The 25,296-nt window shown below is 43.2% G+C and overlaps 1 long non-coding RNA gene across 2 annotated transcripts; it reads left to right on the top strand.

Annotated features, from left to right (window-relative positions):
* The first annotated feature begins 40 nt into the window (after positions 1-40).
* Positions 41-25,296, top strand: LOC144328024 (uncharacterized). Of its 2 annotated transcripts, XR_013393241.1 has the most exons (7): positions 41-156; positions 359-429; positions 14,492-14,675; positions 18,360-18,739; positions 21,287-21,424; positions 22,392-22,454; positions 23,649-25,296. It is a non-coding gene; the product is annotated as an uncharacterized LOC144328024 (long non-coding RNA). The 2 variants fall into 2 exon arrangements; XR_013393242.1 differs by lacking the exons at positions 41-156; positions 359-429 and adding an exon at positions 6,304-6,770.

Here is a 25,296-nt window from a genome sequence, read left to right as displayed (position 1 = left end):
TCGCGTCGCAGGCCAGGCGCCTGCCAAGCGAATCAGCGCCGAGCTGCCCGCGCTGGGGGAGGCGTGATAGCTCCGCTGCCAGGAGGTGCCGTGGGATGGGGGCGAAGCATGCGGCTCTGTTGACACAGCCTCCAGCGGGAAGACCCTCGGCTCAAGGTCAGCCCCTGCCGGCGACCCAGGAATTAAGGCAGTTTTTACAAAATATATAAATAGGCCCAGAATGAATTTGGACAATTGGGGCGGGGGGGGGGGGGTTGAACATTGTAGTACATATTGCATTGTTTTAATGGATGCTTCATTATATAGCGCACCTTTCTGTATTTTGTTTTATTTATTTTTCTTCTGTAACTTACTGCAGGACTTCCCCAGCTGCAAGGAAACAGGCCTTTTCTCCTCCTCCCCACTCCATCTTCACAACAACCCTGTGAGGTAGGTCAGGTTGAGACATGATGACTGGCCCTAAGTCATTCAGTGACTTTTGTGGCTGGCTGGCTGGTTCAAACCCTGGTCTTGGTCTCTACAGCCACAGCAGGTGCTCTAACTCTACAACAGTTTGACTTCGCCTGCAAAGTCATACTCTTCCGTTGCCTCCCGAGACAGACGGATGCCAACAAAATCACTTCAAGACTTCCATTGGTTGCAGGAAACAATTAACAGATTTAATAAATGTTAGTGACATTGCAGCCCAGGTTTGCTGGATAACTTTCACCAGCAGTTTCACATATTCAAAAGCATAGGGGACATCTGTGGCAGCCCAAAAGGGGAGGAACAGAAGTCTCTCAGCACCACTGACTGGGATCATCCTTCCAGAAAGGACTGGGGCCACTATAAATTTGTGTCTCTGAGACCCAATCCTGTTGGGCAACCCAGAAGGAGACAGTGGTTGGTGGTACTGAAACCCATTGAGAGGTCCAGAAAAACCAACAGGGTCACGCTCCCCCTATCTATTCCCCAGTCCCCAAGGTGTTTTCTGTCCTATAACCAGGCCAAAAGCCAGACTGGAATAGATGTAAATAATCAGTATCATCCCAAACTGCCTTGAGTGGCGGTGCTTCCAGAGCTTCACTTAATGATGAAAAATTAGACACTGGGTGATCATTGTCCAGGACTGTTCTGTCCACATCTGATTTATTTAACTAAGGATGCACCACCACCACCACCCTTTTCAGTGCAACAGGTATAATCCCTTCTCTTAAAGATGCAGTAATAACTTCTGACAGTGTGCTGTCCAGACAAGTACGCCTGGCCCTATAGAGCAACGAAAAGGGCCCAGAATTTATTTGTATCTCTTGAATTCAGTCCTGCAAAGACACGTAGAGCCATAACTTTATTCCTTTGATACTCCTATTAAAATTACCGGTAATAGTACTTTACTAACAAATTTCAGGATTCAGTCTGACTACACCATGTAATTTGGGTGCCCAGGGGCAAAAAGATGCTCCTGCACATTTAAGAAAGGCGTAGATCCCTGCGCTTGCCAAAATTCTTTCTTCTAATTAGAGGCATGGGACACTCTGCAGATGAGGAAAGGAAGCTACCCTTACGCATGTGAACAGGATTGCCAGCAATGCATGCATGTAGTTAAGGAAGATTATTATTAAGGAAGAGGAGCTAGAACCAAGCCCTTAGCATGTTTACCTGCTCAGCACATTTTGGAATTTCATATTTTCTGCCTAATGTATGATGCAGCTCTAGACATTTGCATGATTGTGACCTCAATATTAATCTCATGTTCTAGATCAGTCCTGGAGAACCTTCAGCCCTCCAGATGTTGCTGGACTGTAATTCCCATCATCCTTGACCATTGCCCATGCTGGCTGGGGCTGATGGAATTCTCCAGTATCTGGAAGGCCACAGGTCCTGCACCACTGTTACAGAACATTGGATTTAAGCATACTTACAAGTTAGGAGGCTTTTAGTTTTTGTATTTTGAGGGAGTGGAAATATATGAATCCCTGTGACCCATGTGTGTGGGGTGGATGGATAATAAATCGGCTGGGTGCCTAGTTTCAAAACATGGGACTAGCACATAGAAAGCCCCAGCAGAGTTTAAAAGTGTGGAAATAGGCTGTTAAATTTGTTTAAATATCCCATTTAGTTCACTGAAACAGTGGATCTCTTTCTACCCCTCTTATCATTGAACATACCACACTATGTTAAGTAAGTTTAAAATACTTTACTTTACTTACAGATTGCATTGTTCCATGCAACAGCAAGGTGAACACAGGAAGAAAGCTTTTGGGCAGAAAATACAGAATCTTGTTCCAAACACGTGCTCTAAGCTTGGGAACAAACTTATACACACCCTCCTTTGTTGGCTACATGGTACAGAGTGGGGTGGACAGGAAGAGAGGGCTTCATTTCCTCCCTCATCGGAGAAGACGGGGCATGACCTACACAGCTGTATTGTCTTAGCCCTTCATGCACTAACTAGCCCTATGTTTGCTAGTTGTATATGAATGCAATCTCCCACTTATTACTGGAACCATTAAGGTCACAATCCTAAGTACTCCTCATGTGAAATCTTACTTCCCAATAATAGTTATTAATAGCATTAGTCTATAGGTGTGTCGGAAGAACAAGAAAACTAGGCCAGTCATTTATTTTTACTGGAGCCAAGAGCTTATGTAAATTAGTCTGCTAAGCAAGACCACTTTTCTTTGGATTCATGATGCAATATAGCAAACCTCCAGAAAGCGGGAGAAAGCCACTGAGATGAAAAGCAGCTGTTATTTCTCAACCCAACTAAGCAAACAGCTGCCAAGTCCTTTCATTCATTTCACGCAAATAAAACAAGTAAGAGGCATGGGTAACGCTTGCTGCTTTTTTATAGGTCAACTGTGAGTCTGCAAAAACTGGGCTTGCATGAAATGGTGCAAAGGAACAGCTTATTCTTTATTATTATTATTATTGAATTTATATTAACCTTTCATGCAATGAGCTTGAGGTGATGTTCCCCATTTGATATTCACGGCAACCCTGTGAGATGGGTTAGGCTGAGAGGCGGTGTGACTAGCCAAAGGTCACCTAGTGTGACTGACTGGGGATTTGAATCCTGGTCTTTGCAGGTCCTAGTCCAGCTCCTACCCTAATCAAAGCAATGCTACAGCCCTATCCAATCATTTTATCCAATTAGATTGAAGTGAGAGGAGAACAGGGACATCCTTTTGGATCCCAGCCCTCTGCTGCATCCTCATCACCCAGCCATGTCCCCTTCCACTAAATGGATGGGGGGGGGGGGAGTCTCAAGCAGGGAGCCTGAGGTTTTGAAGCAGAGGTTGGATGACCAGCTGTCATGTATGATCTAGCTGAGATCCCTTAATTGCAGGGGGTTGGACCTGCGGCATCCCTTCCAACTCTGCAGTTCTATGCTTCTAGTGAGCAGGCCTATTCAAATAATTTTATAGGTGGGGAAGTGTGTTTGTATCTACAACAACGCTGGCTGGGAGGTATGTTTTGCATTCTACCTGGCTATCATTTGTGGGGTTATCAGCAGGGCACCCAGAGGCAAACAAAGTCCCTGTGAGTTGTGTAAAAAGAAGGAAATCCCTTTGCTTGCATGACAAACCGCACCTGCTAAAATTCCTTCCTCTGCACAAGTACAAGACCCTTGTCCTCCTTTGTGTCTGTTCACCCTAGAGATAGGTCATGATTTGTGATAAATTCCCCCAAGTACCACTACTCTGTGCATGTGCTTTAATATGCTCTCTATGAAGAATATTGCCTAGCTTACCTGTTGTACAGCTGCAGGAGAGGAGCACCCAACTAGCCATCACAAAAGCCAAAAGCAATTAGCATCAGCAGTGCTCCCTTCCCGCAACTGGGGTTGCCAGTTGTTTAGCCTGGCCTCTGTAGATATGCCATTAATAATGGCTGTATATGCAAATACTAGCCGTTGATCTTGTTTCTCTTTCTGCAGCTGTACAAAGCTTCACCAGTAGGATCAAGCTGCAAGAATAAGCCACTGATATTTTTTCATGGTCACCCACCCAGCAATTGCTTGCCATTTTGTGATATATTGTTACTGCCTTATTTATGGTTATTATTTTTTGTTTGCCGATTGTCTACTTCTTTCCTGAGCCAGCTGTGTGTGTGTTTAAAAGGGCAAATGACAGCGAGGCTATTCCTCCACCTCTACCCTATGGCTACAAAGCTGTTGGGCCTCCCAGATCTTGTGATGATTGTCGTTGAACAATGACTTATGCGGGAGCATTGTGTAAAGGTTTCACTGCCTTGGAGGCATGCTTTGCTTTTCCAGGAAGGCCCCTGACCCCTGCCTATAATTATTTGACTGTGACAAGCGCGCAGCCACCTTTTCGAGCCTCCTGCAGACCAAAAATAATCTTCCCACACTGTATCCCGTTTGTTTGTCTCGTTCACACTTTTCTTATTTCCGTCTCAGTGTGCCATCCACGACAGGGAACTTATAAAAAGGTTCTGAAGGGTGGTTGTCACCCACCTGTCTGCAGCAGTTTTCAGCCATCTCCTTCAATGCAGCCTTTGAGCTGAGCAATGACCCACATCATTAATCCAGGGAAACACCCGCTGTCTCTCTGCTCCAGGGAAACAGGATTGCAAATGACTTTTGGGGGAAAGGCGGCTTCAGAATTTGGGCCAGCTTCTTCACCAGTGCTTTAATCACAGGCTGCTGCTTCATTTTAGCTACTTACTACTTTTATACCCCTTCTCTCCTCCAAGGTTGCATGCCACCCCCAATCTCTGCTGTTTCCATTGGGGAATCAAGGCGCGGTGGAAACTAGTGTGTTCAATAAATATGGTTTCTTGTACACATATTTACACCTGGATCTACTCTGAAGAGAGTTCACAGCATTCACATCTCAGGAGCAGCCTATCCTTCATAGCAGCCCAGCACTGGATTCCCAGACATCTCTGTGCTCTTTCCCAGCCTTCAGCCAACTCACCAAGATAGTTCTGGCCTTCACAGCAGCACATCCAGTTCTCCCCCTTCTTCATGGGTAGGCAAACTAAGGCCCGGATCCGGCCCAAGCGCCTTCTAAATCCAGCCCATGGATGGCCCAGGAATCAGCATGGTTTTACATGAGTAGAATGTATCCTTTTATTTAAAATGCATCTCTGGGTTATTTGTGGGGCATAGGAATTCATTCATTCCCCCCTCCCCCCCAAAAAAATAGTCCGGCCCCCCACAAGGTCTGAGGGACAGTGGACCGGCCCCCTGCTGAAAAGGTTTGCTGACCCTGCCTTCTTCCTCAGCCTCTCAGTTTCAAAAGGACACCTTTTTCCTATGTGACATCATGCCTCCTGTAAACTCCCCCTCCCAACTCTGCTATTTACCCAGAGTCAGGCAGAAGGTCAATGACTGGCCATACCTTGATGGTCCTTCCCACAAGGAGATTTCCTGGTTTAGCCTGCATTTTAGATCTAACATCTGGCACCTTCCCTTCAATATTATCTCAATTATACTGTTTATTAATTTCTAGCATTCCCTAACTAGCAGTTACAGGTGACCTTTCACCCCCAACCTCTGTTACTCTAGATCTGTAACAATATATAACTTCGCCCCTCTGTTTTGATCCTCACAAAAAGCCTGCGAGGTAAATTAAGCTGAGAGATAGTGATTGAGCCCAGCGAAGTTCATTGCTGGGTGAGGATTTCCACCTTCCTTTCCCCAGTCCCAGTCCAGCACTCTAACCACTATGCCACACTTGAGATGATGTTATCACATGAAGGTGTGTATAGTTGCAAACCGCAGTGTACAAAAGCCCACTGTAAAAAATAAAAATAATTGGCCTCTGTTCATTTCAAATGCTGTGTGTATACAGCCTAAATGATGCCCCCCCCATGTGCCAAGTACCAAAATGAAATGGGGATGGGGATGAAGCACACCTTCTGGGGCTAAGGTGCTTGTGTGTGTCGCTTCTGTGTTCTGCACAGCACCTTGCTCCTGGTTAGCAAAGCAAAAATAACCTACGTGCAAACAGGTATTGCATTATGCTCCACAATCCCTCTCTGACTTTTCTTGGCAAACGGCTGTCCTTGCATGAAGTGTTACTTTAGGAAGAAAATTCCCACGGGCCGAGGGGAATGCCATATCCCTGCTTACAATCTCCATTTCTGTCCCTCCTTATATAAATTAAACTCAAACCAGTGAATAAGGCTGCAGTCCCATAATAACCACTTATCTGGACTTAAGCCCAGCTGAACTTCATGGGACTTACGTCTGACTAGAGATATATAGAATTGTCTTTTAAGGATGTCATTGGGACCATTTATTCCACTTGCAAAAATATATATATCTAAAGTTTATTTCAGCGCAGAATTCAGTGCAGAATTTGATTATCATTTTCTTTATGGGGCAGACATGCCCCAACTTCAGTACTCTGCATACCAGATGAGTTATGCAGGATGACATTACACATATTTTATTAGGACTGAGAAGAAGTTGTTCAGCTTGAGTACTCTGAGTACCAGATGAGTTATGCAGGATGACATTACACATATTTCATTAGGACTGAGAAGCATGGAAGGAACATGCTTGGTTATCTGGAGGGTAGCTTGACACTGGCAGACATCACAAGTGGCCTCTGAAAGCTAGAGGTGCCATCGTTCACGCTGCACAAGGAAAGCTCATAAAAAGTGCAAGGCAGAAATGTCAGAGGCAAAGGACATTGCAAGAGCAACAATCTCCCCCTTCTTCATTTTCGACTCATGCCAATGTGTTAAGTGAAACCTGGACTCTCTTCAAAATCAGACAGTAGGACTGCAAAAATTGGTCCTCAAGCCCTACAAAGGTAGGAAAGGAAACAGCATCCTCTCCTCTCAGTCGATCTGGAACCATTTGCCCCCCCCCTTTTTTTTTTTACAGAAAAGTATACAAATGTCAGCACTTTTTCCTTAAACAAATAATTGGTACATTCAGGTAGCAGCCTAACTTGTGTGGGTATCTTTTTTAAAAAAAAAACATCAACAGCTGGTATTTGGTGATTGAAGATAGCTGCCCTATGAAGGCTGATACTGTATCTTGTAAACCAGTACTCCATTACAGAAATGAGATTTCTCTGAATGGTGACTCTGTTTCCACCAGAGCTCTTCAAGGACACTTTTCCCTACTCTGTTTCTTACCTGTTCCATTTCAAAGTTTTTCAGTTCCAAAGTTTTTAACTTTGGGTTTTTGTTTCTCTGGCATAAATAATCCCTGATTAAACATTGCTGCATTTTATGCTCAAACCTGACAATGGCATTTTGTCTCAAGTGTTTGAGGTGAGATTACCGCAAGAACTCTTTGTAGTCTGGGCAATGTATTTTTAATGTCACGGTTGTAACAGCTGTCCTTCAGCTCTTTCAGAGCAGCCAGGTGTTTTACTCCAACGTAGCACTTCTGTCGCCAGTACATTTGCCTAGCATTAAAAGTATAATAGTGTCTTATTACAAAAATGATTTTTCCGCTCCCAAGCTAAATGTACCTATTGTAGTGACGAGTGCTACGTGACATCTTCACATATTGGCTAGTGCCCAGGACAACATGAATGATACACTAATGATAAACAATGCAACACATATCTCTGTGCCATGTTGTGTACCCGCTCTCCTCACAGATATACCACAGTTTCATGGATTTCCTTCTTCCTTTTCTTTTCTTTTAGTTGTTTTAAGAGATATCATTTTTTCTCCAAACTGCAGCACCAGTCTCCTGTGTTTGGGAGATGGAGGGAGTCCTTTCAGTTCACTTCTATGGGTTAAAGAGCCAGTTGAATTTCCAAGTATCCCATTGAGGCAAAGAAGGGCAAAAAAAGGCAACACACACGCACCTCCCTGCTCACAAGGCCGCCAACTTTCATGATGCATATTCTGCATATTCTCCAAGTTTCATAATGTATATTGTGACCAATACAGTACCCTGCAGATTTGCTGAGGGATAATTCAAAGCGGAAAATTTATATCATAGAGGTGTATTTGGTGGATCAAACAGATCGGACTGTAGCCCTATTTGGACATTCTGAAACTGTACCCAGTAACTTACAACCCTCTCTACAATCAGAGACCCTGATCATGCACAAGTCCTGGCTATGTTGATCCTTGAAGACTAGAAGTGGCTTCAGTTTATCCTTGCTTCTGACCTTCCCACTCAATGCCAGAAGGCTAGGAGGTGGAAAAAACGAGGCTGACAGGCATTGCCCCTCCACTGATACAATTTTAAAATGCTAGAATAAAGCCCCCCTTTTTTCGTTCACATGATTTTCTCTTCCTCCTTACGTATTTTCTTTGCATTTGAAGTAGCCCTTCAAATGTGGCTCCAGTTGGATCACTGCTGTACATTACATGATCAGAGAACAGCCGACGGAGAAATGGGCAAAACTGCACATTTCCAATTGCTAAGTAAAATCTCATGCAAAGACTAAATCTTTGCATAAATCTAATATTAAAATCATAAGCGGGACCAACATTGTGGAAAGTTCAGTGTTCCAAAGGTAGCAGCCTTGAGTGTCAGTGTATGAAATAATGAATCCTATTTTTAGTAACATATAAAGAACCTTTCAAAGTGATTCACAGAGGGACTGGATGGTAATCCAAAAATGTTGGACCAGCCATCAAAACCAAGTCCACGATGGGAACTTTTATAGCTTGACATCTGTCTGGAATTTATGACTCAGGCACATGATCTCTTTCTGCTACCTTGTTGACAGGTGTCAATCACATCCTTGTTGGCAGATTCCCAGCTTAAGGAAAGCTACCCTCCCAAAGTCCACTTAAGGCAAAATAAGGAGGTGATACAAGGTCCTGAGCCTGCCAAGGATGATGCTGCCAGCAATGTACTTGTTCTGTTTATAAATAGAGGACTCTGTTCCATTGCTTTGATGTTGGCACCTTTTCCTTTAAAGGGGAAGTGACAACTGCAAATTTAAGAAGCACCCTTCTTTTCTTTTAAGCTAAGTTAAAAAGAGTTAGTAAATTCCATTTAGGAATAAAATTATTTATTTGATAGTACTTGGGAAGACCAATATAGATGATACACAAATTAGCCCCTTTCCAACTCTGCATTACTTGTTGTCTCTGATCAGCTCTCACGATACATTTTTAGCAAAGATGAAATTATTCACAAAACATTAACCTCTTGACATTGACCTCGAATTTCAGCCTCAGAATCTGAATGTCAACTTTTAAAAAATCACAGGGTATAATGCTGTCCTAATAGTACAACACAGATGAGCATTGTTTTTAGACTGGACTCTTTCCAGTGTAATATTTTCTTACATCAGGTTGTTTTTGGATGGATTCCTCTGGAGTCTGCTGACACACAAAGGCAACTGAAGGGATCCAGCTTACATAGTTTCATTTCCTGGAAACGTGCAACATCATTTGCACAGGCTAATGTGCAACATCATTTGCACAGGCTAATGTCCATCAGGATAATCCCAGAAGCTATGAAATGGAGGAAATCCATTTGAATTGCCTCCCCGCCCATTTATTATTATTATTATTAGTAGTAGTAGTAGTATAATTTATGAAGCATCTAACATATTCTAAATGCCATACATAGATTAAAAACTTCCTGCTCACAGGCTTACAATCTGAAAGGCATAGCACAAAAGGTAAAATGGATAGAGAAGGAAAACAAACAAACTCAAGTACCAGTTCCTCAAGTTATAGAGGCTGTGGACACACTCCCATTTGTTCTGCCTCCAGTTCAGTGTCTTCTCACGACCAGTTTGGGAAGTCGTATAAACACGCTAGCCACAATTCACATCTGTCCAGGAGTTTCTTGAGAAATATTGTGTTTTCCCTCAAACACCTTTGAAACGATTTGAAAATGTAAGCCGCCTGAAGACATCCACACTCCCAGTCCACCAGCGGGTGTGAACAGACGGCGATTTTTTCCAAAAGCACATCCAACTGTGCTGATGCGTACAATGATGTGCAAATACATTGGGGGGGGGAGTGGTCTCACTGAGTGATGTGTACACAGTCAAAATTGTTCTTAGAATGACCACCTTGAAAGGGAGGGAGGGGCCCAATGGCTGTGGATCTCAATGGGCCCTGGTGTTCCAGCTTTCCTGCTGCAGCAACCCATGGCCCTGTAGTATAAGAAAGTGCTTAGTATTATAAGAAAATACATTAAGCCTGCAATTTGCATGGGGATCAAGCTTAAAGCCAAAATCATGTATAGTCAAAGCACATTAGGGTGGGATTGCCAAAGCTTTCCCCTCCCCTCATTTCCACTATTCTATTCTATTCTATTCTATTCTATTCTATTCTAATCATTTCATTTCATTTCATTTCATTTCATTTTAATTGCCAAGCATGTAAAGCTGAATGTGCACAAGCTAAATGTGCATAAGTTGCAGGCTTACTGTATTCTGCATTTTGTGATCATTTTTGTTGTGCATTATGAATACAATGGGCACACAGTCCTTTCGCGATGATGCAGTTGTCATGCCCGCATGTGGAAGATCTACCTAAGGGTCCACTTTTCCCTCTCCCACTGCCTGCACACAGGCAGCATAAGGTATATTAGTGGGGATGATAGACTTGCACCCATATCCCGCATTTCCACCCAGGCCTTCCTCTCTGGGCCTTCAGGCATAAGCTGAGGAACGAGGGAAGCCGCCTTTTTTGAGAGCCTGTGCATACCAGGGCTGTGCATGCAGGGCAAGCGAGTTGTTCCCTGCATGTTTCTGAATTTCATTGTTTATATGTTAAATATTTTTAAAAGTTACCTGCAAAAAAGAGCTTCATTCTTGGAGACTGCCATGCGGTTTCCAGTCTAGAGTCACTCCTGGCATGAAGCACACAGAGTTGCAAAATATACCCTGTGGCATAAAGCCACATTAGCTTTGAGGGGTTTTTTCTGGACAAAGACAAAATGCCGTTGTTGAAACTCCACAAAGAATCGTCTTACAGACTCGTAATCCCAGCCCCGTTCTGTCATCGACCCACGTAACTTTTTACCAACTCCTTTTTCTTTTAAACTATTTCGTTCTTTCTTTCCTTTTTTTAAAGGATTAAAATGTTTGTATGTTCATGTCAGCTAACGGATGCCTAATAGTTTGTTTATTTATTCATTTCTTGCGAGAGGAGTTTGCTGTACAAGGAAAATAAAAGGAGCTTCATTCTGTATAACCTGTGGCCAAGCTTGTAAGTGAATTGGGCTTTCATGGTTCTTTAGGTGGCATAGGACACAATCCGATATTTGAGTTCCATTGGCAGAAGAACTTTAGGATTTGGTAAAAGCTCTGGCATGCCAACGAACCTGGGACATGCCAGACAAAAGAGACACTGGGGGAACACACCAGATATGCCACCAGAATGGACAAAACACAGCAAAAGTTGTATCCTACATTTCTCCCTCTTCTCTCTGTCATGCCCTCACCTGTTGGGCATCCAGATTCAGGCACTATGTGCCCCAGCTGCTGGCTATAGCTCAATGCTCCTTCCTCTCTACAGGCTGTGAGATGGTACAGGATCCATCCCATGCCCTGTTTCAAGCAGACCACAAGCTCCCTCTCATGCCTAGTAGTGACGGGGGTGGTCCTAACTGTTCCTCTGTGGGGTTGTTAACTTCCAGTTCCTGGCAGACACCTGCACTCTTGTGAACTGCAGGGCAGGCAGTTGTGCAACAGGCCATGGTATTGTGCCAGAAGGGATGCCGCAACAGCTATGCTGCTCTCTGGAGACTTTCTGGAGTGACTGCTTGACAGCCCCACAGGTGTGCATTTCTCTTTCGGGACATGAATGTCATACAGTACAGGCGATGACTTTACGACAAGGTGGGGAACCTTAGGGTCCATACCAAATATGGCCCCTCCAGGCTTAAGTGATCCTCAGTACATTCCCAAGGTTATACGCATCTCACTTGCCCTGCTTCACAGCCCAAGATTTTTTGCTGGGCTGGAGTGTGTTCTTGAACTCTGATAATACCTCTTGGTCACCTGGCTGGAGAACAGAGAGGAGGAGTATGTGTGTATAGAGACAAGGCTAGGGCACAAAGGTAACATTGGTTGCTCCACCCACTTTCACCTCTGGCTCCACCCACCACGGGCATGTGGCTCTTAGCAGGTTGCCCAGTGGCCCTCAGACTGGAAAAGGTGCCTCCGCCATCTTTTCTTTGTTGCAGTAGGATTCATTTGCTGCATCTTCGTCGGACCTGGCTTCAGATAGGACTCTGGCAGGGGCATGAGTTTGATGTGGTCGAGAGCAGTGACCTCTCCTCAATACGCTCACTGAAGTTCCCTGGACTGCTGGGGGTGAAGCCATCAGATGGGGATGGTGAGGTTTTGAGAAAATGAGGTAAATTACCAAGAAGACAGTAGCCCTGGCCCATAAGAGTCCAAGCTGAATGAAGTCCTAAAGCTACAGGCCCACTTTCTTGGGAGCAAGCCCTATTGACCACATTTTGAGTAGGTGTATATAAGGTTGCATTGTAAATAATTTTGCCCTTCAAACATAAAACTTTCTTACTTTATTTTATTTGCGGCATGCAAATGACTGCAAACTTTGTTTTAATATTTGATCACATGTTCTTCTTGGGCTTGATCAGAGTATGACAGATTAATTATTTGAGTACTGTATGTTTGTTCGTTTTAAACAATGATTTGTGATCTGTGAGTCAAGGGAGAAAATGCTTTTGTTACAAGTACTTTTCCTTGCAGTGACACTGTCTCTGAAACACTGTCTCACACTATACAAATAAATACATAAAACAAAGACTATAAAACACCACAGGAATATAGGAAGGGGCCTTACATTGAGTCAAATTATTGGTCCATCCAGCACAATGCTGTCCAACCTGACCAGCAGTGACTCTTGAGGGTTTCATAGAAGACATTCCCTGCTCTACCTGGGGAGGCAGTGGGTTCAGCCTGGACACTGAGGTCTAGTTCTGAGGGCCTTCTGGTGGTTCCCTCTCTGCGAGAAGTGAGGTTACAGGGAACCAGGCAGGGGGCCTTCTCAGTAGTGGCACCCGCCCTGTGGAATGCCCTCCCATCAGATGTCAAGGAAATAAACTATCTTACCTTTAAAAGACATCTGAAGGCAGCCTTGTTTAGGGAAGTTTTTAATGTTTGATGTTTTATTGTGCTTATACATTGGAAGCTGCCCAGAGTGGCTGGCGCAACCCAGTTAGATGGGCAGGATACTATTATTACTATTACTATTACTATTACAACTATACCTGGAACTTTTTATGTGCAATTCTGAGATCTCTACAATATGGTAACCCATGCTAAACCATAGTGGTCCTTGTGGAGAAAGATGTGAATCCTTCCTATACACTAAGCGAGTATAGCCCTTTTCTTACATTGGCTTTCTTTTTCTTTATTTCTTAATCAGACACAGTTAATTCCTATATTCGGGGTGCTGGCGGGGGGTGTCTCTTACAAGGTCCTCCTTGTTTTGTGTTTCACAGAGGCGAAGTCTTTGCTCAGATATATTAGCAGAGTTAGAATTCTTTTTCCAAGTTTTTCTTGGATTTCCTACACAAGGAAGGTCTTCTGTAAAACAGACCCAAGATGAATGGAGCCTTTCTCCTCCAGATTTAGTCTAGATTCTGACTTGCGTGAACCTTAAAATAGGGGTTTATTAGGGGCTTGATCTGTTTACTTCAATTTGCTTCCGTGTGTTTTCTTTTTCCCCCCTCTTCAATTTCTCTAGGGTCGAGGCTGGCCTGGCATACAGCTTAGCTTTGAGTTAGGCGGGTGAGAATGATACTTCTCTTGAGTCTGAGATTGACAAGAAAGCCATTCTTGCTCGACCAACTGACAAGGGACCTGGAATTGCTTATTGGGGTTGCAAAGGAGCCATTACTCAAGCTGCATTTGGCTTCTCTGTTATTGGGGGGGGGGGGCAGCTGCTCTAACTGTAGATTTCTTCATTTTAAAACCTCTGTCAAGAGTCCCTGCTAAGCATCACACTGCCTTTTGTTGGCTCTGTGTTAATTCCTTAGAGGAAGAGTACAAATTTACAAATGTACTATTTAACATTTCTTTCAAACCAACAGGCATGTATGTTAAGCGGCATTTAAAATAGTCTCTCTCTCTCTCTCTCTCTCTCTCTCTCTCTCTCTCTCTCTCTCCCTCTCTCCCTCTCTCTCCCTCTTTTTAATATTGCCCAATTTTATTTAATACTGCCTACCAGAGAGACCAAGATTAAATCCAAATTTTTCATAACATCCAAGACCACATGGATGATACCCATACCTTTCCCAAGACCTTCCTCAAGGACGGCACGTGATATGCTGGGTGAGACTTATACAAAATGAAAGAGTCCACGTTTGAATTTGTTCTGTGGGAATTTAACCTTTGCCTCTCTTAGTAAGCTCAGGCCAAGCAGATTTTAATAACCAGAAAGGGCAAGGATTTGAAAAACAGTTGAAAGGTCCCAAGCCTTTAAGAAGCTTGTCTACAACCAGTGCTTTTTTTTTGGGGGGGGTACACAGGGGTACGCATACCCCTAAACATTTTGTGAATCTAACAGAAGAAGAAACTAAAAAAAATTTAAAAAATTGTTTCTTCTCTAGCACAGTGAATCGTCACGTTTCATTTCTACCCCCAGTGGCAGCCTCATTTCCTGTCACAATGTTTCCTGAGTCTTAGATGGAAGCGAGCGTTTAATGTGTGAAGCAGTGTGGAATGTGGATGTTAGTGCACACAACCTCACGCCAATGTGGAAGGTACTGTCAGCTGTCAGCTGTGTAATATGAGGTAATGCATGTTCCTTGTACTTTTGTCCATTTACTGTATTTATTTTTCCCAATTTGAACTATAAAATGGTGATTTTCTTGAGTCAAAGAGAGCATTACCCCCTAAACATTTTTTAAGAAAAAAAGCACTGTCTACAACACCAGCTTGCACAAGCTGAAACATGTCCAAAAGATCATCTCTATTCAGCTATGTTAAAGATCCTGTGTCAGGGGTCAGCAGACTTTTTCAGCAGGGGGCCAGTCCACTGTCCCTCAGACCTTGTTAGGGGCCGTATAATATTTTTTGGGGAAAATATGAACGAATTTCTGTGCCCCACAAATAACTCAGAGATGCATTTTAAATAAAAGCACACATTCTACTCATGTAAAAACATGGTGATTCCTGGACCGTCCACGGGCTGGATTTAGAAAGCGATTGGGCTGGATCTGGCCCCTAGTTTGCCTACCCATGTCCTGTGTGGTGTAGTAGTTAAACTGCCGGAGTCGCACCTGGGAGGCCGGGGTTTGAATCCCCATTTGGCCATGAAGCTCACGGGGTAACCTTGGGCCAGTCACTGCCTCTCAGTCTAAACTTACCTCACAGGGTCTTTGTGATTAAATGAGGAGAGAGAGAATCATGTACACCACTTTGAGCTCCTTGGAGAAGAATTTAAATTCATAAAATAAAAATAAAATAAATACATAAAATAAAAGCCCACGGCATCCAAGTCAGAACAGATGTGAGCAATTCCATCTGCAGCATATAATGCAAATTGCTCTCCGGAAGCATCCGCAGAATTGTCGCTTTTCTACACTGTGATTCCATGAAAGTGTTTGGAACACTCTGTTTCATTACTTTGCTATTGGTTTCATGCTAGGCCTTTCAAGCTCCGATATTAAGCATTTGTTCTCTTTTCTTGGAAAGGGCACAATACAAAATAATCTGCATGTGGCAATGTGGATAAATATCTGAGCCATAGCTCCATGGAATCAGCTGTTATATAAATAGGAATGGAGCCACCTCTGACAGCGAGGGTCTCTCGCTGTTTTAAGTTGTTGGTTTTGATAATGCACACTGAGCTTGTGTTGCCTTTCTCTTCAATTATCGTCTGTTTTCCCCACCCTCACTGGTTCGTGGGCAGAAGGAACTGGCGCAGATTGTGTTCTAAGATATAAACAGAGTTCCTGGCACTAAGAAAAGAAGGAACAGTTTGTCAGGATTTATAGAACTTACGCTCCTAGATTCTGGACGCAGTTCTCTTCCATCCCAAAATACAGACCTAGTTGAAGTGCTATCAAGCTTCCAGAGACAATTAAATTATCCAAGTCTTTGTATTAGAAAGTCAATCAACACCAAACCATAGGTTGTTATGAAAAGATAATAGCATGGGTCTGATCCCTTATATAACCATGGTTGCAATCCTATCCACTGGGGACAGGGAACCTGGTGGACTACAACTCCCATCATCCCTGAATGTTGGCCATGCTGCCTTCCAAAAACTTGCTGCCACTCTGTTCCAAGCAGCTTCTGCTGCCTGAAGCAGCTGCCCCACTCTGCCTAATAGTGGGACTGGCCTCATATTCACCAGTGTCCATGTGTGTCGTACTTTTGGTATTGATCCCTCCCAAATTTTTCTCAGAGGGAAAACTATACAGGTAACAGTGAAAGCCAGGGTTATTTAACATTTCTAAATACCTTAGCTTTTAAGTATGAAACGTTTACAAAAAACAATCAGTGCCTGTGGCCTGCTGTTGACCTAAGGAACAGTATATCTTACCCTAGTGTGGATGCTGCTTAGATCTCCATGGACTGGGTGCACTCTCACTCACAGTGAGATGCTCTTTGCACAAGAGAAGGTGGGTGTCCAATCCTGGCATCCCATGAAATGTTGGCATGCTTAAGATGGTGTGTCCCATATAGGAGAATAGGAGCCAGGGCAAACAGGAACTGAGCAGGAAGAGCAAAGAGTGGCTGCATATACACATTATGCCCTTAAAACACATTCAAAGTGCATTTCCCCCTTCAAATAATTCTGGGCACTATAGTTTGTAAAGGGTTTCTGGCAACTGAAACTCTGCAAAGGTTAAACCTGAGTGCCCAGAATTCTTTGTGGGAAGGCAGCCCCTGAGCCACACCCTTGAATGTTTAGCGAGGCAGAGGGGGAACTTGAGAGGGGGAACCTGAAAATAAAGCAACACTGGCTCTTGGGTCTTCCAGAGTAGAAGCGGGGGGGGGGGGGGGCACCACACCTGAGGTACTGTGTCCAGTTCTAGGCACCACAATTTAAGAAGGATATTCACAAGCTGGAATGTGTACAGAGGAGGGCAATGAGGAGACTGAGAGGAGATATGATAGCCATTCAATTATTATATATAATTCAAATATCTAAAGGTTTGTCACATGGAAGATGGAGTGGGCTTGTTTTCTCCTGCTCTGGAGGGTAGGACCTAAACCATTGGCTTCAAGTTGCAACCAAAAAGATGCCAACTAAAAATCAGTAAGACCTGTCAGATGGTTAAGAGCTGTTCAACAGTGGAACAGACTCCCTCAGGAGGTGGTGGACTCTCCTTCCTTGGAGGTTTTTAAGCTATGTTTGGATGGCCGTCTGTCATGGATGCTTTAGTTGAGATTCCTTCATTGTAGGGGCTTGGACTAGATTATCCTTGGTATCCCCCTTTTGATAGGGGGGAAGGAACCTTAGTTTGCTATGTATTTTCATTGATTTTTATTGATTTAGCAGGGGCAGCTGCCCCTCCCGGGGGCCCCTAGCTACGCCCATGTTTCTCACGCTACGATTCTATGATTCTAATATCCTATTATGTAATGTTTTTGCTTTCTATGACATTGCTGCTTTATCTTCTTCAGTCCAGCCCATCTGAAAATTGCATGCTTTGTATTGGATCACTTTGCCCTGTGGCTGATATATGGTAACCTTTAATGTCTTAAGCATCAAGGGAAACTTTATTCCAACATTGTTCTCTTGCTTGGAGCAGTTTCTGCAAATTCATATGTAACAGGGAAGTCCTAGAAGCTTTTGATCTTCACGTCCTATTTTCCTGTCAGGACTTCGCCCACCTTTTGAAGAGACAACCGTCTCTACTAGATATACCTGTATGGGTGGGTTTGCCATTTTCTTGCTCCAAGATGCCTTTCCACCTACAGAACGAGAGTCCCCTTCCCCCAACCATGGAAAAGTAACTTGGGGTGGGGGCAGAATTCTGAGCAGCAAAATGGCTGGAGGGCAAAGGGTTAAGCAACTCTTCCCCATTAACATTCTCTCATTCAAGCTTGTTGACTCCTTTTCAGTTTAGTATAGCAGACCTTCCAAGTGTCCCTATTTTCCAGGAACATCCCTGATTTAGAGAAGCCCTCCCGGTTTCTTATTTGATCCCAGAATGTCCCGCTTTTCCTTAGGACGTCCCTATTTTCACTGGAGAAATGTTGGAGGGTTTGGAGTTATCTGACCCCCTCCCGAGCCATCTGAAGGCAATCCTGTATAGGGAATTTTTTTTAATGTTTAATGTTTTATTATGTTTTTATATATGGTGGAAGCTGCCCAGAGTGACTGGGGCAACCCAGTAAGATGTGTGGGGTATAAATAGTAAAATTTCCATTATGGAATGGGATGTCCCTATTTTCATCGGAGAAATGTTGGAGGGTATGGTATGGTATAGTATCAAAATATTTCTCTCTCTTTTTTTGCAGAATATGGATAGATATATTTTCAAAATGAGAGCAAGAGGATCAAGTGATGCTGAGGACAATCCTAGCTGCCACTTGAATGGACTGCTGGAGAAGACTTGTTTAATTTGAAACCAGTAGCCAGTGCAAACAACCTCCCCCTGCCCCCATTGGCTATGCATTTCCATATAATATCTACACTGGCCCACAAATGCTATGATGTCATAATGTTTCAACAAAATTTGTTCCAAGTAAAGGGACATTTCCTTCCTTCAGTTTTGTTAGGTAACCTTTTATGGTCTATTTTTAATATTCTTCCCTTTTTGTAGCTCATTATAATCAGTGCTTTTTTTCTTTTTTCTTTTAGAAAAAAATGCGCCAGCGCTCATCATGAAATTGTTATAGTAAGTTCCACACTTTTAACAATTTGAGGAGGAAAGGTGCCGGTACTGCGTGCCCTTGAGTACCCCCAGGAGAAAAAATGGTGCCGATTATAATTTTTAAAATGTTCTGATTACCCCTTTATTTCAAAATATCTACAGGTGCATTGAACTCCATGGAATGGGCCAGATTTTCACAACATCCCTTATATTTTAATATTGACCTTTTACAAGGCTTTGGATTTTTGAATGCTGCTTTTGTACGTTACTTTCTCATGCATTTGCTTCACATTGTGAGAGCTCTTCTAATCGGTACTATTATGGACCCATATTAAAGACAGAGGAAAACTATGGGGCAGATGTATTCATTTATTGGCTGGAATGATGCTTGGGGAGGGAGGGTAACCTTTGGGGTAGAATATCCCATTGCTTTCTTTGTACATCAAAATGCAGGATGCCAATGAGTCATTAATACTATTATTTCAGATGCATACATTCTGAGATCTTGCCCTTGGTGCAGCGATTATCACAATGTGGTTTCCTACTGGAATATATTATTTCTAGACGCAAAATGGAACCTGTTGCGACTCTATAAACAAATGGTCCTGAAGGATGATTAGTGTTGACACAGAGCTAAAAACGTGTGTTCTTTGGCTTTTGAAAACAACCGTCCTTTCTTATAATCTGTTATGTAGGGGTGTCTGTTAAGTAGAATTAAAATCCTGTCCATGTCAATTGTAGGTCACTGCTTTTCAATCAGCCAGTTTTGTTTTAACTCTCAGCAGGGTAAGAGAGTAAAAATATAAGAATATGAGAAGTGCCCTGCTGGCTCAGGCCAAAGTTCCATCTAGTCCAGTGTCCTGTTCTCACAATGGCCAACCAGATGTTTCTGGCAAGCAGAACTTAAATGCAACAGAACTTTCCCCACTTGTGATTTCCATCAACCGGCATTGAGGGTGTTAAGTTGTGGGTGAACAGATCAGACGACACAGCGATTCTTCAACAGCTCTTGTTTATTCAGAGGCCAGAACAGAACTGAGCTGAAGGGCTCAGTCAGCCTGCTTATATAGAGCTCCAGTACAACGTTACTGTAGCAACTTTCTAAAACTATCCAATAACTGAACGTCACTTTCGATCCTTCATTTGCATAACTATCTACAGTATCCCCCTGCTGGCCCAGGGTGAGAACTTCAGTACATAACAGAGGGGAATACTGCCTCTGAACGTAGGGAATTGCTTTTGTAAATGGAATGATCTAAGTCACATATTCATCCACCCCGGGCCTCAGTATTGGAGGGTATGTTTCCCATAGGTTCAGACCCTGGTGTGGAACTTAAGAAACAACCATCACTTTCTTAAACAGGAAACAGGGATCAGAATTCCAAGCAGATGAGTCAGGGATTGACAGGATGATTCCAACTCATGATAGGTTTATTATCTGTGCTCTGGACAGGATGGGTGTCCTGACTAGGGGAGAGGATAATATGCAGGGGAAGGATAATACTCATGTGCTCCTTGATAGCAGATAGCATACTCTTAAGTGGAGTATAGATCAGGCATAGGCAAACTCGGCCCTCCAGACTACAACTCCCATGATCCCTAGCTAACAGGACCAGTGGTCAGGGATGATGGGAATTGTAGTCCCAAAACATCTGGATGGTTGAGTTTGCCTATGCCTGGTATAGATGTTGAAAAGCAGTTTAAAGTCCTCTTAAACACTAGCTCAGCTGCCTGGAGTCTGCAAGGGGTAGCTTTTTGTATTCCTGGAGTCTTCTTGCACATTACAGAACCCTAATTATGCAAGGGGCCACAGGAAATTGCACCCAAACATAACTATGCATGAACATTAGTGAGTGCATGAAGGGATTAAGATCATAGAACTGTGTTCCTGGACTCAGGTAGGCCAGGCCATCTCTTCTCTGATGAGGGAGGAAGTGAAATTTTCTTATTCCTCCTGTCTCTCATCTCACCATGTATCTGACCAAGGAAGATATGTCTAAGCTTTGCTCCAAGCTTAGAGCATGTGTTTGAAGCTATTTCTCTGTGTTTTCTACACAAGAGTATTCTGCCTGTGTTCTTCTTTCTGCTGCTTGGGTAAATGCATGAATCTAACATTTGGAACATTTGGTAAGTAACACATTTTAAGCTTACTTAAAAGTAAGTGGTCTGTCCATTGCAAGTGGGGTAGAAAGAGGGGAGCGCTTTGCAAGTGGAATAAATGGAATATGCAAAAGGTTTAACAGCCTACATGCCAACACTTCACTGTACTGCTTGAGTGTGTGGCTCTCCCCTTCTGGAGAGAGAATTCAGCCCCACGTTTTGAATCAAAGCACTCAGCTGATTCTTTTATTATTTACCGTGCACACATGTGTCACAGGAATTCATATTTTTCCTCCCACAGAAACTTCTATAGAAACAAAGTCTCCCTGCTGTGAAATAGCAATGGAGAGGGAAAGGTCTTGTTCCCATCCTTACTGCCCCTCCAGTTGTTTAATGCCTGAAAAGGGTTTAAGAAAGCTTTGAGTATGCAAAGATGGCATGATCAGAGGCATCTCTTCACTCTCTCTATAGCACTCGATGGTTTTCAAACTACATTCTGGAGGACCCTGGTGTTCTTCAATGAGAAAACCAGCAAAGATGAGTTGGCTTCCATGAAAGACCATTTGTTCCGCACTGTTGATCTTCCCCCATACAGTTGTGCAACATGTGGCGAGTTTTGCATATATTCTAAGTTCATGTCCTGGCTTGTGCAAACTTTTTAAGTTCACCCTAGAACATGTCCCAGAATGCTCTTCAGCAGACAAGGGCTCTGCGCATATGCACAGGGATTCCAAAGCAGCCAAGTCAGTGAGGAAAGGGTTCTTGGAAGGCAAAAAGCTTGAAAACCACTTCAAAGCATCTGCTGTGCCAGGCCTTTTGAACTGCCACCCTTTATTCTCACCCTCCTGCCACTTCCAATTCATTATTTCTATACCTCAGAAGCTCACTAATTATTGAGGTGTTAAACATAATTATATTAGGTCATTGTTGCTATTGCTAGTAATTAGAATGGTGCATTGTGTAGGCCAAATCAATCACAGGGATGAGGCTGAGAACAGGCTCACCTTTTGTATGCCTTGAAACTAGGTGTTCTATGAAAAGGATGTCTAAATTGCTGAGAAACTGCCTGTCTAAGCTTTGTCCTGAACTGACATTTAGCCATTTTATGTGTGGGCTGCTGAAGTCACATTATTACGGCTTTTAAAACTCAGCTGCTTCCTTGTTCTCCTTCCGTGTCCTTTCTCCCGATTAAAAATCTGGCAATGAAAACATTACCGGTCTTATGGCTAAATGCTCATATTCACACAAAGTCTATTCTGTAGAGTTCTTTGGGGCAAAAAGTATCTTCCTTTGGGGGTTTTCTTTCCTCCTTGGGAAGAAAAAAACCCACATTTTTTATAACTTAAGAATCCCCCCTTTCTCTTGGAATATTTGAACTCTCCTAGATATCCTTCTAAAAAGTGGGAATTAAAGGAGGTGCAGTTTACTGGAAATTGAGTAAATCTGGGGGGGGGGGGGAATGTTAAATATCAGCCAGACCTGGCTGAACAGGGGGTGGGTTTCTCAAGCTGAGGAATAGCTACTGTGATTACAGCATCCTAAATCTTTCTTTCTTTCCTTTCTTTGACATTTCCAGTTTCCTGTCATGAAAGCTTGTTCTCTCACAACTCCCACTTCATCAAATAGACTGAGCATCTCAGTAAGTTAGGGAAGCATGCACGTGTGGGCAGGTGGATGGGGAATCTTTCACTACCAGAAGGCTGGAGGCTAGCCTTATGTAAGTGAATACGATTGGCTAGCACCTTGTCATCATGTGACCCGAGTCCACAAATGAAAAATACTGGAACAGCATGTGCTGTGTTTTGTGTTTTCTTTAGCACCTGCTCAGCCAATCTGTCCTCAGTGAGATATATTTGTGATCTGGCAACATGCCTGTGAACTTTGGGATCTGACAACGAGCTTTAAATTTGTATATCAGTTTGTATTTACTGGTGTTGGAGCACATGGGTTCGCAAACAGATCGCTGTGTCCTCCAGTAATCTTTCTATGCCTTCTCTCCCATTACATAAGAAGCAAGAACTGGCTAAGGAGCATCAGATATGTGATGGAAATGCTAAAGGAGATTTAGAGAGAATCTCCCAGGCCTTGAATTATTTACATCGGTCTATACACTGTGGAAGTTTAGAAGATGTACCTTGAGCAATGTTTTCAGGAGAGTCTTCAAAACTGAGTCCAATGGGAGTGTTAAAGAGATGAAGTGATAGGGCTTATTGACCAAGTCATTGGGTCCATTGGGCGTTCACTCAAGAGACCTTTGAGTTGGCATCCGTCTGTCTCGGGAGACAAAGGAGGAGTATGCCTTTGGGGGTGAGGTCAAGCTGTAGGATGGTTGCAGTGCCGGCTGTGGAAGAGACATGTTTTGTTGCAGATGGGGCAAATGAAGGTGTCCAGTTGTGCTATCCACTTGGTACAATTCAGAGTCTAGTTATGACCTATAAAGCCCTACATGGCTTAGGTCCAAGCTATCTGAAAAACCGTTTCCCCTCATATGACCCTGCCCAGGTTTTGAGATATTCAGGGGAGGCACTTGGTTCTGCCACCCTCACAGTCCCTTTTGGTGGGGATGCAGGAGAGGGCCTTCTCGGTGGCTTCTCCCAGACTCTGGAACTCCCTCCCTGGAGAAGCTAGATTGGCTCCCTCTTTATTGTCCTTCGGCTGGCAGCTAAACCTTTTTGTTCCAGCAGGCTCTGGGGAAATGACTGCTTTTAATGGAAGGGCTGGTGCCGTGCCATGCTGCTTTTATTGTAATTATTTGTATGCTTTAAATGGATTTTATATATGTATATAGTTTTTAATTCTATTAATTTTTAAATTTTGTTTTTTCTGTTTTCAGCAATTTTTGTTTTTATCTGTCAGCTGCCTTGAAAAAGTCAGGGAAGAAGAAGAAGAAGAAGAAGAAGAAGAAGAAGAAGAAGAAGAAGAAGAAGAAGAAGAAGAGTTTAGGATTGCAGCTGAAGATATGACAGCTGAAGAAGTAAAAAAAGCATGATGACCAAACCCAGGTCTAGTTTTGTGATATTTATAGCCACAGAAAAATCTACAATGTATGTTTCTGTCAAAGGAAAGTGTGCCTTAATTCCATCCCCCACTAATTCCAAGCTATGCATTGTAGCTATCCTTCTTTGTGCTTTTCTGCCCCCTGGTGGCAAAAGTATTTTCAAGTCTGCAAATCCTTGAAAAATGGTAAGGAATTTTAGGCTTGATAATTTACCACTAACTGCCATGTTGCTTCATGCTATATAAGAACCAGTGGCATAATACTGCATATTGAGCATGAATAAGAACACAAAATAAAAACACAAGTAAATAATTAAAACAAAAACAACATACCCCTCCGTCCCTTATGCTTTGAGGGACTGCCACATGCCACACAGAGTGGTGTGTATCCTGGCAGTCCATGGGCTCAAAACAGCAGCCCAGCCTGCAACAGTCAGTGTGGCATAATAAAAAATGGCTGCAATGGTAAGGTGGCATAGCACAAATGGGTGCCATCTGTAAGAGCAGAAAAAGAGGCAGGGCCACAAAATTGTACAGGCACCCCATCAATGAGTATTAGTCACTGCCTCACTTGTTCACAAAGAGAAACTCTTTGCACCTCTCCTCTGTTTAGAACAGAACAGAGGGAGAGTGTTTGGCATCCAAACACAGGCAGGTTTAAAGGGGCACGTTCCATCAAGAAGGCAAGCCAGTGCAAACAGCATTGTGGATTTTGGAGGGGATATTTTCTGAACCCTGTGGTGGGTGCCATAGGGTTATTTCTTAATGAAGTTGCTCAGTCATGAGAAATTATTGAAAGAATGCTTGTGGCTAGAGATGAAATGGAATTTTCCTACTAATTTCAATGGAGTTGGGAATGAGTAGTTTAAAAGGACCTAACTGTGCCAAAAACTGGGCTGAATGGATACAGGGAGGGAGCGTGCATGTGTGTGTAGAAATGTAATCTATAGTGGCAATGTTTTGTCTGCCAACCCAATTCTGAAAACTGGAATGGCAGTGCCAGTAGAAAAATAAATGGTCATAATGATCATTTGGTATTGTGAGCTTAGGCATCTGATTGCTGTGTAAATGAATTCATCAATATGCTTTTATCTAAACTGCTGCTTGATGGTGATCAGGGATTTGATAAAAGAGAGTTACCGTAATGGCTGTGGACGGTTGTCTGAATGGGCAATTCAGTGGGGTCTCAGACCTCTGAGCATGATCCAGGGGTGGATTTACTGGCATCTTCAGTCCAGAACAAAAATATGAATATGCTATCAATATACCGGTAATTCTGTTTCCCTCAAAATATTGAAGACTAGGGTGGTATACAGGGGTGACTGTCTCCCTTGTAGGAATCCATTAGAGCAGGGGTGGCCAACTCCCAAGTGACTGCGATCTACTCACAGAGTTAAAAACTGGCAGTGATCTACCCCCTTTTGAGGGGTTCAGGTCAAAGTTGTTGAGATTTTTTTAAGGGTGGAGGAGGGCCCGTTTTTTAG

This window comes from Podarcis muralis, chromosome 6, assembly GCF_964188315.1.
Source record: "Podarcis muralis chromosome 6, rPodMur119.hap1.1, whole genome shotgun sequence".
Classification (NCBI taxonomy): Eukaryota; Metazoa; Chordata; class Lepidosauria; order Squamata; family Lacertidae; genus Podarcis; species Podarcis muralis.
This window is presented reverse-complemented; position numbering and strand designations above follow the sequence as displayed.